The sequence below is a fragment of the Neolamprologus multifasciatus genome, chromosome 7, assembly GCF_963576455.1.
Source record: "Neolamprologus multifasciatus chromosome 7, fNeoMul1.2, whole genome shotgun sequence".
Lineage (NCBI taxonomy): Eukaryota > Metazoa > Chordata > Actinopteri > Cichliformes > Cichlidae > Neolamprologus > Neolamprologus multifasciatus.
Genome location: NC_140445.1, coordinates 6502996 through 6519015, shown reverse-complemented (window position 1 = coordinate 6519015; position 16020 = coordinate 6502996). Strand labels below are relative to the sequence as shown.

Sequence of the window (16020 nt, the reverse complement as noted above, 5' to 3'; positions counted from 1 at the left end):
TAAATCAAACAACTGCCTTAGTTGACTTTTTTGAGTGTAGTTGGGGATTTAACCCCAAACCATGAGAGAGTCTCTACCATATTTTACAAACGCTCACTGTTTTAGCTCTCTCCTTACGGCCTCCATACATATTGATGAGAAGCTCGAGCTTTTCTACGCTCGCTTTCCTTAAGAATGGTATCTTAATGGCCACACTTTCATTGAGCCCTTTCACTTCTGGTGAAGCTTTTTGGTAGCCAAATATGAAGAAATGAGGATCTGGACTCTGGAGAATCCGAATTTTACATAGTACTGTACACAATTTGGCATTAATTAAATAGGTTTCAAGTTCAAAGTAATGTGGGCAGGGTAAATTAATGTTTAGGCCTGCCCACAGGTGCTGAAGACCTGCAATTTTTTTTGCAACCCAGCTAGACTGGACATCTTGACATAAATGTCAGTTTGGTGCAGCAGTATAAATTACTGAAGGCGGAAATATCTTCTTTTGATTATCTTGGTCCTCATTGGACTAGATTTGGATGACTATTACTGTTATTAGTGCTAAATTGCACAATTTAATTTAAAAGATTCCTGGAAAGTAGCTGTAAAACCAAGCTTCACTTTCCTTTTTTTTGACTCTTTGTAGAAATAGCCACTGTATGGCAGTATGAAAGAAACTGCTCTGTTTTTGCAGAAGCAGCAGCAACAGCAGCAGCAGCAGAAAAAGGCGAATAATAATAAGTAGTATGAGAATTAAAGAAGGAGAAAAAGCAAATGAAGTAGAAGAAGAAACCACTTCATCCGAATACTTTAGTGCAGCTTTTCATTGGCTGTGGCTACAATGTAGCTTGCCAGTGTGTGAATGTGTGTGTGAATGGGTGGATGACTGGTTGTGTAAAGCACTTTGGGGTCCTTAGGGACTAGAAAAGCGCTATACAAATACAGGCCATTTACCATTTACCATTTCTGATCTGCAACTTTTCAACCTCATGCATGAAATTAAACAAAAAAAAATTATATTTTTTATTGTAAAGACTTTTTAGTTTAATGGGGAAACAATCAAATTAGGTCCTGACAGCATTAGTAATGTGTAAGAGCATTTGTGTCATGTTTTTGTACAGTGCAGCAAGCCATTCTTCTCCCTAATGATTTTGTAGCACATCATACATAATTTGTTGTTGAAACAGTCCTAAAATGTTCTTTGTATTATAAAGCATGTATTGCCAAAGTCAAATCTAAATAATTGACAGAGTTAACATGGCTCTTGGTGATGAGTTTCAGCCTCCACCTGCAGTGACTGTGCATATCAGATACCACCTGGACTATTGTGGAAGAGAGGGGAAATGAAGACCATTAACAAAGCAGAGCTAGACATGACTATGAGCAAGGATGCAATTATATCAGTAGCCTGCTGTCATGTTTCTGTAAGAACCTGCTCTCTGCATAGTCCAGGTTATAATTGTGGTTGTCAGGGACGATGATGGATGACGGCAGATAGTCTCCAGTGCTGGGATGCAGGTAATAACTTGCATTAGCGTTACTTCATTCAGCAAGGTAATACAAACAGTCATGCTGGCACATATTGAGGAACTTGCCCATTTTACTTTATGACAAGTAGTTTGATATATTTCATTATCTTTTCTGCATATGAGTGATTTTATAACTCACACTTTTATTTAACTTTGAAAATAACACAAGCATAAAGATGGAAGTGGTTTTTAATAAAGCTCAAGGACTTAAAAATGTCTGAAAAAAATAATATACTCAACAAAGCACTACTCATACTGTGAGTAACCATCAAACAGTATGTCAAGTATGTCAAATCTAATGGAAGGCAACTATCAACTCTTTAGGCTGGACTTGAGGGTTTGTTTTCCATGTTAACCATTTTGCCAGATAAGCACAGCATTAGTTCAGATGGGTTACAAACTCAGTCTCAGTTCATCCAAGGACATCAGTTGAATTTAGTTCCAAGCTTACTTCACCTAATGGCTCATCCGATACACTTCTACACATTCAACTGGCAAATGTCAGAGTGTTTAGCTACTTTACGCTGCGTAAAGTTGCTACAAATCTGCAAGCTGCTTTGCAGCCCACCTCGACTCCAGTTCTGTGTAGTTTCTGACTTAAATAAAACTCATGTCTAGGGTCTTGCTGCTGCCTTTCCTACCTCTGCCTTTTCATATATGCATACAGATAATGATGGGCAGAGACATGCTCTCTGTTGTGGACGTCTCAGAACAGATTAGTTTCCCCTTACCCATAATGCCCCTGAAAATGGCACTGTTTCTGTTCAAAGAATTGTCACGGTTCTGGGTCAGTTTCGAACCAGTATTTTGAGTTTTGATTGTTAGTTTATTTTTGAATGATGGTTGTGGTTTTGGGCGCTATGGGTATTATTATAATGATGATTATTATTAGAATTCTATGTTTCTGTTTATTCATGTTTAAGGATTTGTTCTCGGTTGTATCTCACGTTTAGTTTAGTTCAGGTTCCATGTGTCATTCTCTGTCTGTCTGTCTCTCAGTGTCAGGTCTGCGTCTTGGTGTAGTGTTCTCGTTTCCTGTTTTATTGTGAAGGTCTGCGTCTCATGTGAGTGTGTTCAGTTTTACCTCTGTCTCGTCTTGTTGATTATTCCCAGCTGTGTCCACCACCTGTGTGTAATTCCCCTGTGTTTCTCTGTGTGTATTTACGTCGTGTCCTCTGTCATTGTAGTTGCTGGTCCGTCTGTGTATTCACCATGTTTCATCCGTGTGTTCCCTGCTGTCTACCATCGTCTGCCTCTGCTCGCCCTCCTTCATGTTCGTGTTCTGGTTTCTGCGCTGTAGTTCAGTTGTTTTCCAGTATAGTTTAGTTTGTCTTCGTTTGCCACTTTCCCTTTGCCGTTTATTCAATAAACCACCTTCACACCTTCACGACTGCCTGCGTTTGGACCCTCCTTCATTTCTTCCACACGGCTCTTCTCACTCGCCGTGACAAGAATGATGATTTGTGAAATGTTCATAAAGCCATTAAAGCCCGCCAATAGTCGCTGAAACATTTCATCCTGCTCAGCTAGCACCGTGGCTAAAAATGCAAGTTTTGTCCTTCGAAGTGCATTAGAAACTATTAGCGCCAATATAATATATTTCCAAAATGAAATGACTATATATAGACTTGAACAACATCAAAGCCTAAAGATCATGTAATGGCTAATAGCATAACACCAATAACATGCTTTGAAGGTAAAGTGTATAAAATATCAGCACTAGACTGCAAATTGGAGTCAACTGAGTTTTGTGTTCTTACACAACGCAATTCAAGTTCATAACCCTGGCTACGGTGGCCACTGTAGGACAAACAGCTCTGGCTGCCATTCATCTGTAGTGAGTGTAGGCTGTCAACATACTGTTTACCTCAGCTGTCAAACCAGGTGCTTGTGTCTATTTACTCTGAAAAGAGGCTGTAAAACTTTGTGAAAGGAGTCCAATACAAGTTGATGAGTCAGTAAAGCTCACTTCTTTCCGATGACAAATACTGAGGTTAGTTGTTGAGAAAATCCCAAACTTTTCTGTTGGTATAGGTTGCTATTTTCTCTACTGGTAGCCTCTGTTAGAGGCTGTTAGCTGGAATCAGTGACAGTCAAACTGTTTATCAGAGAGCTTTTATGAGCAAGAGTCCACATCGATTTATTTTTAGTGGATTCATTCAAAGTTTCTGAGAATGCATGAATTGGAGGAAGATGTAATTACACACGAATCAATGGATACTTAAGAGTAAAATATTCATTTTCTAAAAATTAAATAGCTCCCCAAAAAGCTGACGTTTAACAGAGATTAGGTGGTGGTGGACTCAAATACAGACAATGTCCCTCACAAAAAAGTGAGGTAATGATGTATGCAACTAGCTGAGGAAGCAGCTGGCGGGTTGTAAGGTAGGGTAATCTAGCATTAGGTTTCTCCAGGTGAAATGGTGGAGGGTGGGCAAGGACGTGTTACTCCATAGACCTAATCCCAAGCTCTGCATTCTAATAACTAGCAGGAAAACGCAGGTAATCAGGGACATGAAGCAAGGAGACAAGTATAAGGTAAATAGAGGGAAGAAGAGACAGTCAGTCTTACTAGCTGACCTGAAGGACCTGGAAGGGCATTTTACCACCATCAGTTAATGTGTAATTGAATCTGGCAATCAGGTTAATGCATATTACAATTGAGAATTTTTTTATTTGCTGTCACCTAGGATTGCTTGCTGAAACTTAAGCATGTAGCTAGCTACAGTTCAACAAAAATCATCAAACACAAGCTGTTTCTGCACATTTTTCCAGAAAATGTAATTATGAGCTAAATGTACACTTGGTGCATTTCCCAGGGAGAGAAAAACGTCTCAAAATACCGAGAGCTTGCTGGTGAAAATGCTCCGCTTAGCCAGTATAACCAGACTTGAAATGAATGGGTACCATCAGTGTCTTTTGCCAGCATCACGTCAAAAGGTTTCCCCATCAATGCAATTGAATAGCTATGATATGAGTTATGTTTCAGTCTTGTCAAAGAAGCTTTGAGTGTTCAGAGCATCCATTCTTTTTGTCAGCACAGCCTTATCTCAGTGGGCTCACACAGGAACTAAGCACTATTAGTAATGGTGGCTTGTATGAGCTCTGGGTTTCTGTCTGGCTCTACTTACTCAGTAGTGTTTCAAATGAAAAGGGACCTGGCAAGTGGCTGAGGCCTCCATAATAACCACAATAATTATTTGAATTGTTCAGTGACTGCGGCAAAGTGTTCATACTTTACATAATAATAGAGAGCCAGGCGTTAATGGCTGCAGGCAGAGGAATTTTGAAAAATGGTCATAACCACATCCCAGCGGAGCAATTGTGAATAATTTATAGTGTTTGTTATTCTGGGAATTCAGAGATTTAGTGCTATTAAGCAAAGGAAAAATTAAAAGATACAGTTTGACCCAATAAAATTATATTTTTTAAAAGAGACTTTCTTTGTATTGGGGACTTTTGGACTAAAATAGGTTTTGTGTATGTGAACAGTTGCAATCTGTATAATTTTCTTTAAAAGCAAAAGAGAAAACTTGGAGACTGCAAAGGGACCAATCTTCTAACCCCTGGGGCAGGTGCTGATGTGTTTACTCATTTACCTCACTGTGTGCACTGAAAAAAATATGTTGTTGGATTTACTTAATTCAATAGTGGACATTTGTTGCACACAGATGTTTTGCTTTGGCAGCAACTTAAACAATTGAGTTAAATTAACACAATTTATTCATCTTCAATAAACCTGTGCAATTTGTGTTGATAAAATGTGACTTAAACATGTTTTGATGAAGTAATTTGAGCTCTTGGAATATTTTAATCCTTCACAATTTTCTCACTTTATCCCAACACCATTCAATAACTTTTACCCAATACTACTTGGTCACTTAAATACTACATGTTATCTTCAAATTACATTTTGCTATTATATTCTAGTATCAAATACACAATTTTCAAATGGAGGCCTTATAACAGATTGTATTGTTCTCTTCCAAGATGGTTGCTGGCATCCACCAGTAACCTTTCAAAACAAAATGTCTAATTTCACTGCATTGACAGTAGGTAAAGAATTAAACTGACATTACTCCTCTACTGAATCTATATAAATCAACAGTTAAATAATGTCAGTTCTTCCGTTCTTCAATTATAACTAAACAATTTGAGGTAATGTTAGTTTCCTTTAACATTAAATTAGGTTACTGAATTGGCAAACACCTTCCTATTAACACTACCCATTTTACCCCAATAACTAAAGAAATTAGCACTTGCAGGTCAAAACCTTTATTCAAGAGACACAAAAATAACATTGATACAGTGACTGTCAAAAATTACAGCACTGATCATACTGTGACATCCTGGTTCAAAACAGCACACTTAGAAATATTCAACGTTCTTTACTTCAACTGAATGAAACTGAAAATACCATTTCACACGACCCATATGGGATATTTAGACTGTATAACTGTTCACGCTACATCTCTTCACTAGTAAAAGAAAGAAAAATTACAAAGAGAAATTGAAAAATGCTGCCAAACAGACAAACAGAGAACTTGTACAGAGCAAAAGGAAAAACAAACAACAACAAAAAAAAAAAACAGCCCTGTCCTCATGGCAGTTGCAGAGTATATCAAAATGAACCCTGCGATCTGTTCCTGGAATTGAGCTTCAAAAATGCAGCAGAACAAGTGTGAGATTTAAATGTCCTCTCACCTAGAGCTGATCACCTCGCATGCAAAAACGTGAGCTTTCCTTGCAGGAGCAGTTTTGTCTTAGTTGTGAGCTTTTCTTGAGAGCTGAGTTGCATCCAACTCCATTACCACCCTTTGAATCACCTCAAAAGTGTAGCAGAGTTGTGATCGGTAACTCATATTGAAGGAATAAAAAAAAGGTCCAAACAGCATGGCTACTGCAAAGGTCACGTTATCCAGATCTTGAAGAACTACTATACCCTCGATGATGATGCCAACATCAGAAAAGTCATTGCCTGGCGCATCTCTGGAGACAGATGTTCATTGTGGTTTTCTAAATCTGTGCAGTGGCCTCAGTCAAGTCCTGGTTAAACACAAAACATTTCTTTAAGATTCCTTTTTAAACTCATCTCTTTTGAATCTACCAGTTCTAATGTTAGAGTAATTTAAACCATTGCAAGCAACATAGTAAATAGCTATAGCCAAAGAGTGGCCTGCCATGCTGCCACTCATGGTCTAACAGAGTTTCTAAGAGGGTGAAAAACATAATAATTTCAAATGCTTTACATTAGTTTTTGTTAGAAAGACACCGGCCCATCAGAAATCCAGGTTATGTCACTCAGAAGATGTTAGAATGTAGACTTTCAGCCCCACAATTTGGTTAGCTGTTGGTCAGTTGGTCATTTTTTTTTTCAAACAAAAGCTAATGTAAATATCGGTGGGATTTTCCTTTGTTCACTAGAATGACAAATTTAAAGTTTTTTCACACTGATGTGAGCTCTAATACAGGGGTGGGGGTGGGGCCTCAAGAGCCCGCGGCCGAGTTCACTACCAGGCCTCATGTGAACTTCAAGACATGTTGACGAGGTAATTTAGCCATTTAAATCAGCTGTGTTCGATTCAGGATACAGCTAAAACATGCAGGACACCGGCCCCTGAGGCCTGGAGTTCCCCACAATATGTTTTTCACTTTCTGGCAGAGTCGTCAAAATGGATGGTTTTACCACTTTCATAATAGGGGGTTATGGAGAAAAAGTGGAGTGTTTGGACCCTTGTGTGACAAAATTAACCTTGTGTTTTAATTTCAGTACTGGAATCATGTAGCCAAATTATTAAAGAGGACTACTGGTCCTAACCAGTCCAATGAGGATCAAGTGGATAACTAAATGCATTTTTAAATGTTGCAAAGCCACAATCTACTCATAAAACACTCACCATGAACTCCTGCACCAAGATGTTGCAATTGTCTTTCACACAGATGCGGAGCACTTTGATGAGGGACTCCCTTCGAGCATTAATGTCATCCTTAAGTATTATAACAAAGAAAACAGAGATTTGTGAACTCAAAATTTTCAGTAGCACAGAAGAAAATGATACCAGACAAAAACTCTTGACTTTTTAAACCAGTCAACATGCAACACCAGCATCTACAAAGCAATATCAAAAGTTCCTGTTTGACATCAACTTTATGGATATATAGTTTCCAGAACATATATTTTGAAAAAAGATAAAATTTTTCTCAGTGGGCAAGTAAATGCATGATGAAAATTATGGCATCCTTTCAGTGGAATCAGTACTCACAGGTAATAGTTGACTGTTTCAATGGATGCAGCATGAAAATCTTTTACTGACCTAATGCAATACATATACACTTTGTAGTTAAAGAATTTTAAAGTTCTTACTGTCATCATGGCAGCTACATCCTTTAGCTTTGTGCCCTGTTCCCCCAATCACTTTGCAAACACTTTCAGCAGACTGTCAGAGAGAAACTCAGCTCCGTCAGAAACCTTGACTGTAAAGGCATGGTTGGGATGCACTGGGATGCTGCATTTTATCTGAAACGACATAAAATTATTTTGAAATAACAGCAGGCACTGTGCTTGGTTAATCAGTAATGTTTTGTTGAATAAAACCTGTGTCTCATGGGATTAAAAAAAAATCCAAAGATGTTTGTTTCTGATTTGCAACCCAACAACCCACAAGTTACAACCTCATTTTAGTTCAAGTGTGCATTAATGTGAGTCCAGTAATCACCTTTCTGACAATACATACAGGTATAAGTTAAACCTATGGCAGATTTTGGATTTCTCAGTTGTATTAATAGGTGTATTAATTAAAATGGTCTGTTTGAGTATGCATGCACCTAATAATTATACAAAACCTATTATAATTAAGTTACAGAAACCTTAAGCAAAAATAGAATATACTTTCTCACCATAACACCTTGAACCCACAATCCATCAGCTGACTCCTGGTGAAATGCAGAATAGAGGTCGTCTCTCAATCTGTAGCAAAAAACCCTAAAAACAAAAGGACAGCAGGTGAGGGCAGGAGGGGTAGGGATGTAAGCTAGCATAATGCTGCTGCTGATATTAGCTAAAGCTGTTCAATGTCCAAAATCTCACTAACACCACGGTGCAGTAAATACACAATGTAACTGAAGAGTCAGTCGGCAAATCTATTCACACAGAAAACCAAATTATGTTATGTTATGAGTTATGTGCCAAAGACAAATTCAAATGAAAAAGCGCCAATTCTTTGACAACAGATAAAACAGCAAATAAGCTAACAGCTCTTTTTTTTTTTTTAGCATGTTACATGGCGACACTCTAGACGTTTAACTACATTTGGCTGAAATATGGTAAATATTAATTCAAAAAATCAAGACATACCAAAAAACGTAGAGTTGGCTGCTCGACTTGACTGAGATGGATGCCTTTTTTAAACCACGATCCAAAGCCCGCGAGATGAAATCACGCGTGGTTTCTCGAGATTTAACGTTGCTATATTATTGACTTACTTCACCTGAACATGATATGAACAATTTAATACACCCTTTCTGCAAATCATGTAGTTTTTACACTATATAGTTACATTTAACTTTAAAACATGAGGCAATTGTGTTAAATACATACAAGATGCTTACATAAATCCAAGAGATGGCCAGTCCCTTTTTTTCAGTGTGAGTTTGACTATTACTTTTTGCTGTGTGGGCTTTGTATTAGCTAAGAAATAAGCAGCTTTTTAGCCAGTCCTCACTACCCACAGGGCTGGTTCAATACAAATTTATTTAGTCTTGTCAGTTAGAGTTCTGCTTGGGGTTGAGTTGTGGATCACAATAACACTTTTCTTGCAAAATAGCAAGACAGACATTTTCTTGGGGGCGTCTGGAGGGGTGGAAATGACTGGCAGCCAAAATTATAGCACATCCAGATGATTCCTACAAAGCAAGCCATTGCAAACAGTGCTGATTAAGGTGGCAGTGCAATTTTAGTATATACTAAGTCAATGTATTTTTAAAACCCAGAGTTACTCTTTGGAAGTATAAGTAACCACTATTAAGCCCAAACAGTCTTCGTGTCCAGCAGATGCTACAAATAAGTATAAATGTGTTTGTGTCATCTTTGAAAATCATATGATCTGTAAATCTGTCAAATTCAATTTTTTTCCATTTACAATGCAACAGTAACAATACACATAACAACCCAAGATTAGGTAACCTTTCCATTTGGTTGTCCACCATGTGTCTCTGCCCATCACACAGGCTGTGTATAAAAGATGAATAGGTTTTATATACAACAAGTGCCTTAAACCTGCATCCTTTCTAATGCCCTGTAGGGAGCAAATCCTCTGGCTCCAAAAGAAGAACTCTTTACAGGCTCAGTTCTTATAGTTGCAAAATCATATAGGACACAACATGGTGCACATTATGTACAGATTTCCATTAGAGCATGGGAGGCAGAGCCTTCAGTTTTCAGGCTCCTTTTCTATGCAACCAGCTTCCAGTTTGGATTCAGGAGACAGACACTATCTCCACTTTTAAGATTAGGCTTCAAACTTTCCTTTTTGCTAAAGCATATAGTTAGGGCTGGATCAGGTGACCCTGAATCCTCCCTTAGTTATGCTGCAATAGGTGTAGGCTGCTGGGGGATTCCCATGATGCACTGGGTGTTTCTTCTTCAATCACCTTGTTCACTCACTACGTGTTAATAGACCTCTCTGCACTGAATCATACGTGTTATTAATCTCTGGCTCTTTTCCACAGCATGTCGTTTATCCTGTCTTCCTTGTCTCACCCAAACTGGTCGCAGCAGATGGCCCCACCCCTCCCTGAGCCTAGTTCTGCCGGAGGTTTCTTCCTGTTAAAAGGGAGTTTTTCCTTCCCACTCTCCCCAAAGTGCTTGCTTATAGGGGGTCATATGATTGTTGGTCTCTGTATGTATTATGGTAGGATCTACCTTACAATATAAAGCGCCTTGAGGCGACTGTTGTTGTGATTTGGCGCTGTATAAATAAAAATGATTGAATTGAATCTAATTCAGTCCAATCCAATTTAGTACAGGTTTATTTAGTTAATCCAAATCACAACAACTGTAGTCTCAAGGTAGTTTGAGGTTCCTTCCCCTGCAATATTACAATAAACAAAAGAAAAAACACATGGGAATGGTCAAAATAAAATTTAGCAAGAGTAGCTGGAGCTGCATCCATCATATCACGTAAATGATGTCCTTTATACAAAGTGTATTAATGTAAAGAATAACAGTGGGATTATCAATTTTCTGCCATCTAATCTACAGAAAACAATGCTTAAAAGCTTTACTGCTAGCTAGTTATCAAGAAAAAATAAGCCAAATGCTTAGTAAAGTGTTACATCCATGTTGCTTTTAAATAACAAAATTAAAGTGGACTGACGTGGTTTTCTGTTTTTATTTCTGTTTGGGTTTTGTAAAGAACTAACCATAAAACTGAAAATTGTCACAGCTGGGACTATATTGAATGTAAAAGTTTTATTAGCTTGCCACTTCATTATTTATTTAAACTTTTATGTTAATAACCCAAAATAACAACACCTAAGGACTCTTTAAGTTAAAAAGAAGTGCTGTAGTTAATCGATTATTTAACATCTTCAGGCAGATGGAAGTAAATGTTTACCTTTCTCCCAAGTTGGTTGTGGGAACTTTCTCAGGTGAATTCCAGTTAAAACTGCTGTATTTGGTGGGAATGATTCCCTTCCACAGGCTCCGGTGAAGGTAAGGTCTCTCCAAATCCACAGGGGAATATTTCGTTGAGAGTGTGAGTGTGTCAGGCAGACACACCAGGACAGAATCTGCAACAACGAATATGGTGTATATTGGTATTGGTATATACGAAAGAAGCAAGCAAAGAAGCCTAAATTACTCTACTGCCAGAATAACAATCATAGCAATGGATGGGATATATAATACTGTAGATAGTTGATGACATTTGGGTGGGTTGGTGGAAACTGGGGTAGACGTGTCTCCTTCTGGGAGGGGTAAGCAGAGTTAATACTCACATCTACATGTGCACGATAGAGAAAGGAGATATAGAGCAAGTAGAGGAGAACACAAAGAAGAAAGATCAGAACCTGAGAGGACAAGGAGACCATGATATATCTGCAAAATGTATCCACATGTGTAGGCTTTTACAGCCAGGCCCTAGCTCAACTTTGGTCAATAACTTTTTTTATAGTTTTTGACATGAAGTCAGAAACATTTTTTCATTCTTCAAATTCGGCCAATAGGTTCAGTTAATGGACGGCACTAAACCATGACAGAAACGGACTAAACACCTATATGTTCAGATAGTGGATAAACTGAGGGGCTGGTATAGTCTAAGAGTAAAAGTAATATCCTCCTTTTCAGGTTAGAGTAAAGCGCCAGCATCCTCGGCATCCTCTGGAATTATGGAAACATGGCAGCGTGTCTATGTGTGTGTGTGTTTTATGCATTTTGAATGTGGACCGAGTTGGAATAGATGTATGTGTGTATATCTGTATGAACATGTCAATGTAGAACTCCTGTCTGCTGTGTGCTGATAAATGCAGTGCCTGTGTGCCTTTCATCAGAACTGTTGCTCTCTCTCTCTCTCTCCCTCTCTTTTTTTTTTTTTTTTTGCAGCTTCGACTCAAAGAAGAGTTTTGCCGAAAGCAAGAAATGATTTAACTGAGTTGTCTCCGTTTGTAGATCGGATAACAGGATGACAGGAATTTGCAGTGAATGCGAAAATTATATGTAGTCAAAGAGTGCCTGAAAATACTTTTGCTCTAACTACATTTGCATAAGTGAATAAAAGACATTGTTAAATCTTCATAATAAAATGCTTTTCCTTTGTGACGGGTAGAAGTAAGTGAATTTTGGATACGTATAATATTCTTCACAAGGCAAATAAAAGTTCCGATGAATCATTTTCATCTCAAGGTGTCAGGGAAAAAAATTACAATTATAACCACTGTGAAAGAGAGTTAATACCTGAGGTGAGACTTTAGCAGAAGTGCATACTACACTTAAAACCATGAGACACAAAGTGTCAAGAGAGGCTGTCTTAATGGTTCTCTTTTTAAAATATGTTTAAACACTGGGTTGCTTTCACACTAGGCCCACATAGCAAGCAGGTCTGGCCCGGATCTGGTATCAAGCCGGCACTGCTGGTTGACTTCTGGCATGATAAGACGTATGTCATCCAGATATGGGCCAGGCATGACATAGATGGCACTTTCTATGTGATGGCATGCCACATCTGGCCCGATTGTGGTTTGGGTTATGTGGCCCAGGCCCATAGAAAACAGGTCTGGCCTGGATCTTGCATCAAGCTGGCACTTCTGACTGACCGGTGTCATGGCAGGGTGTATGTCAACCAGATGTGGGCCAGGTTTGGCAATGATGGCACTATTTATGTTCCTATTTTTCTATTTTAGTTAGAAGACCTAAATGCCATGTTGCAATACTATACTGCTATAGTACCTGTAACTACAGGGGTCCAACAAAGAATGGCCACGCATCAAACTGATGTCTTCGGAAATTTATTTCTCTCTCTCTCACTCTTATTGTCTTCAGACACCGTGAAAACTGAAGAAACACAAAGTTTACAACATAAATGTTTTGAGCTTATCAGTCAAATGTCCTCTCATTACCAGTGTAGAACACGTATGCAACATTATACAAACAATATACATGAAACCATACCGTGTGCGCCTCTTGGACCACATGCAGAATAACATTAACGCTGAGGCTGTAGATGCATCTGTAGCCATGTATCCATGCTAGCTCCACGATGCCATGGTTGTGCTCTCAACCAAACTCTGGTCATGTGACAATTACAACTTTACCTCATACAAACTTTACAGCACTTTACATATTAAAAGAACCCATATTTTGTAATCACATATTTTAGACATGTTTTTTAATTAATGTTCAACTTTTATCATCTTATCTTATAAATAAATGAACTAAATTAAGCATGAACCTATCACAGAAACATGAAATAACCAACTTTATTTTAACTGTCTCAGGGACAGTTACAGTACCCAACGTTCCAAATGCAGGTTTGACAGGTTTGTGAGTGTACACTATATCCAAAACCTAGTGACGATTTACTCATCTTTGCCACTGGGTAGCTGTAGCTCAGGAGGTAGAGTGGGTCACATACTGATCGGAAGGTTAGTAGTTCGATCCCTGGTTCCTCCAGTCTGCAAGAGCATGAATGTAGTTAGGACACGGTCTAGAGAAAGTGTGTAAATGTGGCATGTTGTGTAGCGTACTTTGAGTAATCCGGAGGAGTAGAAAAGTGCTATATAAGAATCAGTCCATTCACTCTCTGAACAGACTTTCATCATGTTACTTTTGCACTAATATGTTCCGGCACATGTTGTTATTACATGGCTTGATTAAGGTACACATTAGGCTGACATCTGGGCCAGCACAGGGCCAGCAGCGTGTCTGCAACTGGCCCGTGGCTGCACACAACTTACACATGGCCCACGTACTGCAAAGAATGACGGCCCTTTGGTGGCCCAGATCAGGTTTGCCAGAGGTAATCCACACATGGGCCAGCACAGGACCACCAGTGTGTCTGCAACTGGCCTCTGGCAAACCAGATCTGGGCCACCAAAGGGCCGTCATTCTTTGCAGTATGTGGGCCATGTGTAAGCACACTCTGTGGGCCAGATCGGGGCCATACCGATGTTGCTATGTGGGAGGCATGACTATTCCCTCTCCCCATTTCCTTGCTAGCCCACACTCACACCACAGTTGCATCCCAAACCCTGAAGCATGTTTCACTTTTTCTCTTTTGATCAAAATATTTCATCCCACATCTTTTTTTCTCTACCTTTCATTTACCCCAAACTGAAAGACTCATCTCAACCACCTCATTAAGATGTGACAGTTTGTGTACACGAAAGTGCTCTGCAGGCGAATTCATCATTCTGTGTAATTTATTCCTTATTTAGATCAATTTTTCTTTTTTTCACATCCATGGTGACTCATTGTCCTCGCACCGTGTTGTGGCAAATTTGAGGTCTGTGAATGAGCATGGTTAACAATCACACCAGATGCTTTTTCCAACTGTCCGAGCCACCCTTCTGTAAGTGCACCACAGCATGTCACACAAAAAAATCACAGGAGCCATCTAGGCAGGGCTGAAAATAGGTAGAGGAAACCAAAAGAAGAACATGAACTGACAGTAAGATGATTTAAGAGGATGTATATTATATGCACACACTGCAGGCTGATAAGGAATTGCAGACAGGTGGGGCGTTAGATATAGCTGAACTTGTTTAATAAAGGCGAGAATAATGAGGAGATATAACAACACATAAAACATAACAAAAAATATACACATTAAAAACACATAATAATACCCCTTCATAACCAAAAGACACTAAAGATGGAGACAAGAAGGCTTACAATAAGTATCAAAACAGGGTTGTAAATCAGCAAATTATTAATAAAACCATCACTTAAAAGCAAATCTAAACTTTCAAAGTTTTAATCAGTTGTACAGAGACACAGATGAAGCCACAAAACCTTCAGTGATTATGTAGAATCATATGCGTGCCTTTATGTGTCAGTGCCCTGGCATTTTAATCAGTCTGTTTGTCCCAAGCTGCCAATGTTGATTCAGAGCATGTTTGATCAGTCTGCTTTTTCTAGCATCCAATATGTCAGCAGATGATAACACTCTCCCACCGAGTGAGCCTTATCTGAATCACTACAGTTCAAAAGTTTAAAAAGGGCAACCCCCCACTGCATGAGAAAGACAATCAATTTCTTTCCCTATCAGAGATAAGATTAAGATCTGAGATGAGATATTCAAACTTGGTGTAGAGCTGCCCCGACATACTGATTAGAAACCGATTTGTTTTTATGTTCTGAGATAGTCAGCTGGTTAAATCCTCCGGCTCTCAGACTGTGAGCTTATCATCTCTTTCTGTCCACGCTGCCGTCTCCTCTCGCTGAAAGAAGAACAAATTGTCTCTCTAGACACACAATGCCACCCACTTAATAATAAAATGTAAATTATGAAATAGAATTACAATAATGTGACTGGAAAAACTGATGTTTTATATAAGTCTGGCTACTTAAAAAGAGAAAAACTTTTCTAAGAATCCCTCCTTAAATCCATCCATCTTCTTCCACTATTCCGATTAAGGGTCGTAAGGCGGGGTACACCCTGGACAGGTTGCCAGTGTGTCGCACGACCAACACAGAGACACCTGTGACCAATTTAGAATCACCAGTTAACCTAACCCCACCATGCTGCCCAGTTCAATTTAATTTTATTGACACAACAGTGTCAAGGTGCTTGCAAAAAATCAGAACAGCCTTTCAGAGAGCTGCTATATTGAAAAGCTACACCAAAAATAGGAGCAAAGACTTTAAGTTAAGATGAGAAATCTAAACTGTAAATGAGATTAAGTCAATGAAGCATTACAGATTGTGCAGGAATCATTTTTGATTTCATTTGAAAACCCCACAGTGGCTTCCTTAATGAATGCCATTTTTTTATACCATTTGCATAATTAAAAAAGA

At 38.8% G+C, this 16020-nt stretch overlaps 1 long non-coding RNA gene across 5 annotated transcripts; it reads right to left on the bottom strand.

Annotated features, from left to right (window-relative positions):
- Positions 1-5114: 5114 nt before the first annotated feature.
- Positions 5115-9157, bottom strand: LOC146513619 (uncharacterized). Of its 5 annotated transcripts, XR_014875279.1 has the most exons (5): positions 8863-9109; positions 8406-8490; positions 7873-8025; positions 7406-7495; positions 5115-6554 (listed from the first exon to the last, which is right to left on the bottom strand). It is a non-coding gene; the product is annotated as an uncharacterized LOC146513619 (long non-coding RNA). The 5 variants fall into 5 exon arrangements; XR_014875281.1 differs by lacking the exon at positions 5115-6554 and adding an exon at positions 9117-9157 and having other exon boundaries at positions 7334-8025; positions 8863-8995; XR_014875280.1 differs by lacking the exon at positions 5115-6554 and having other exon boundaries at positions 7334-7495.
- Between the last annotated feature and the right edge of the window lie 6863 nt (positions 9158-16020).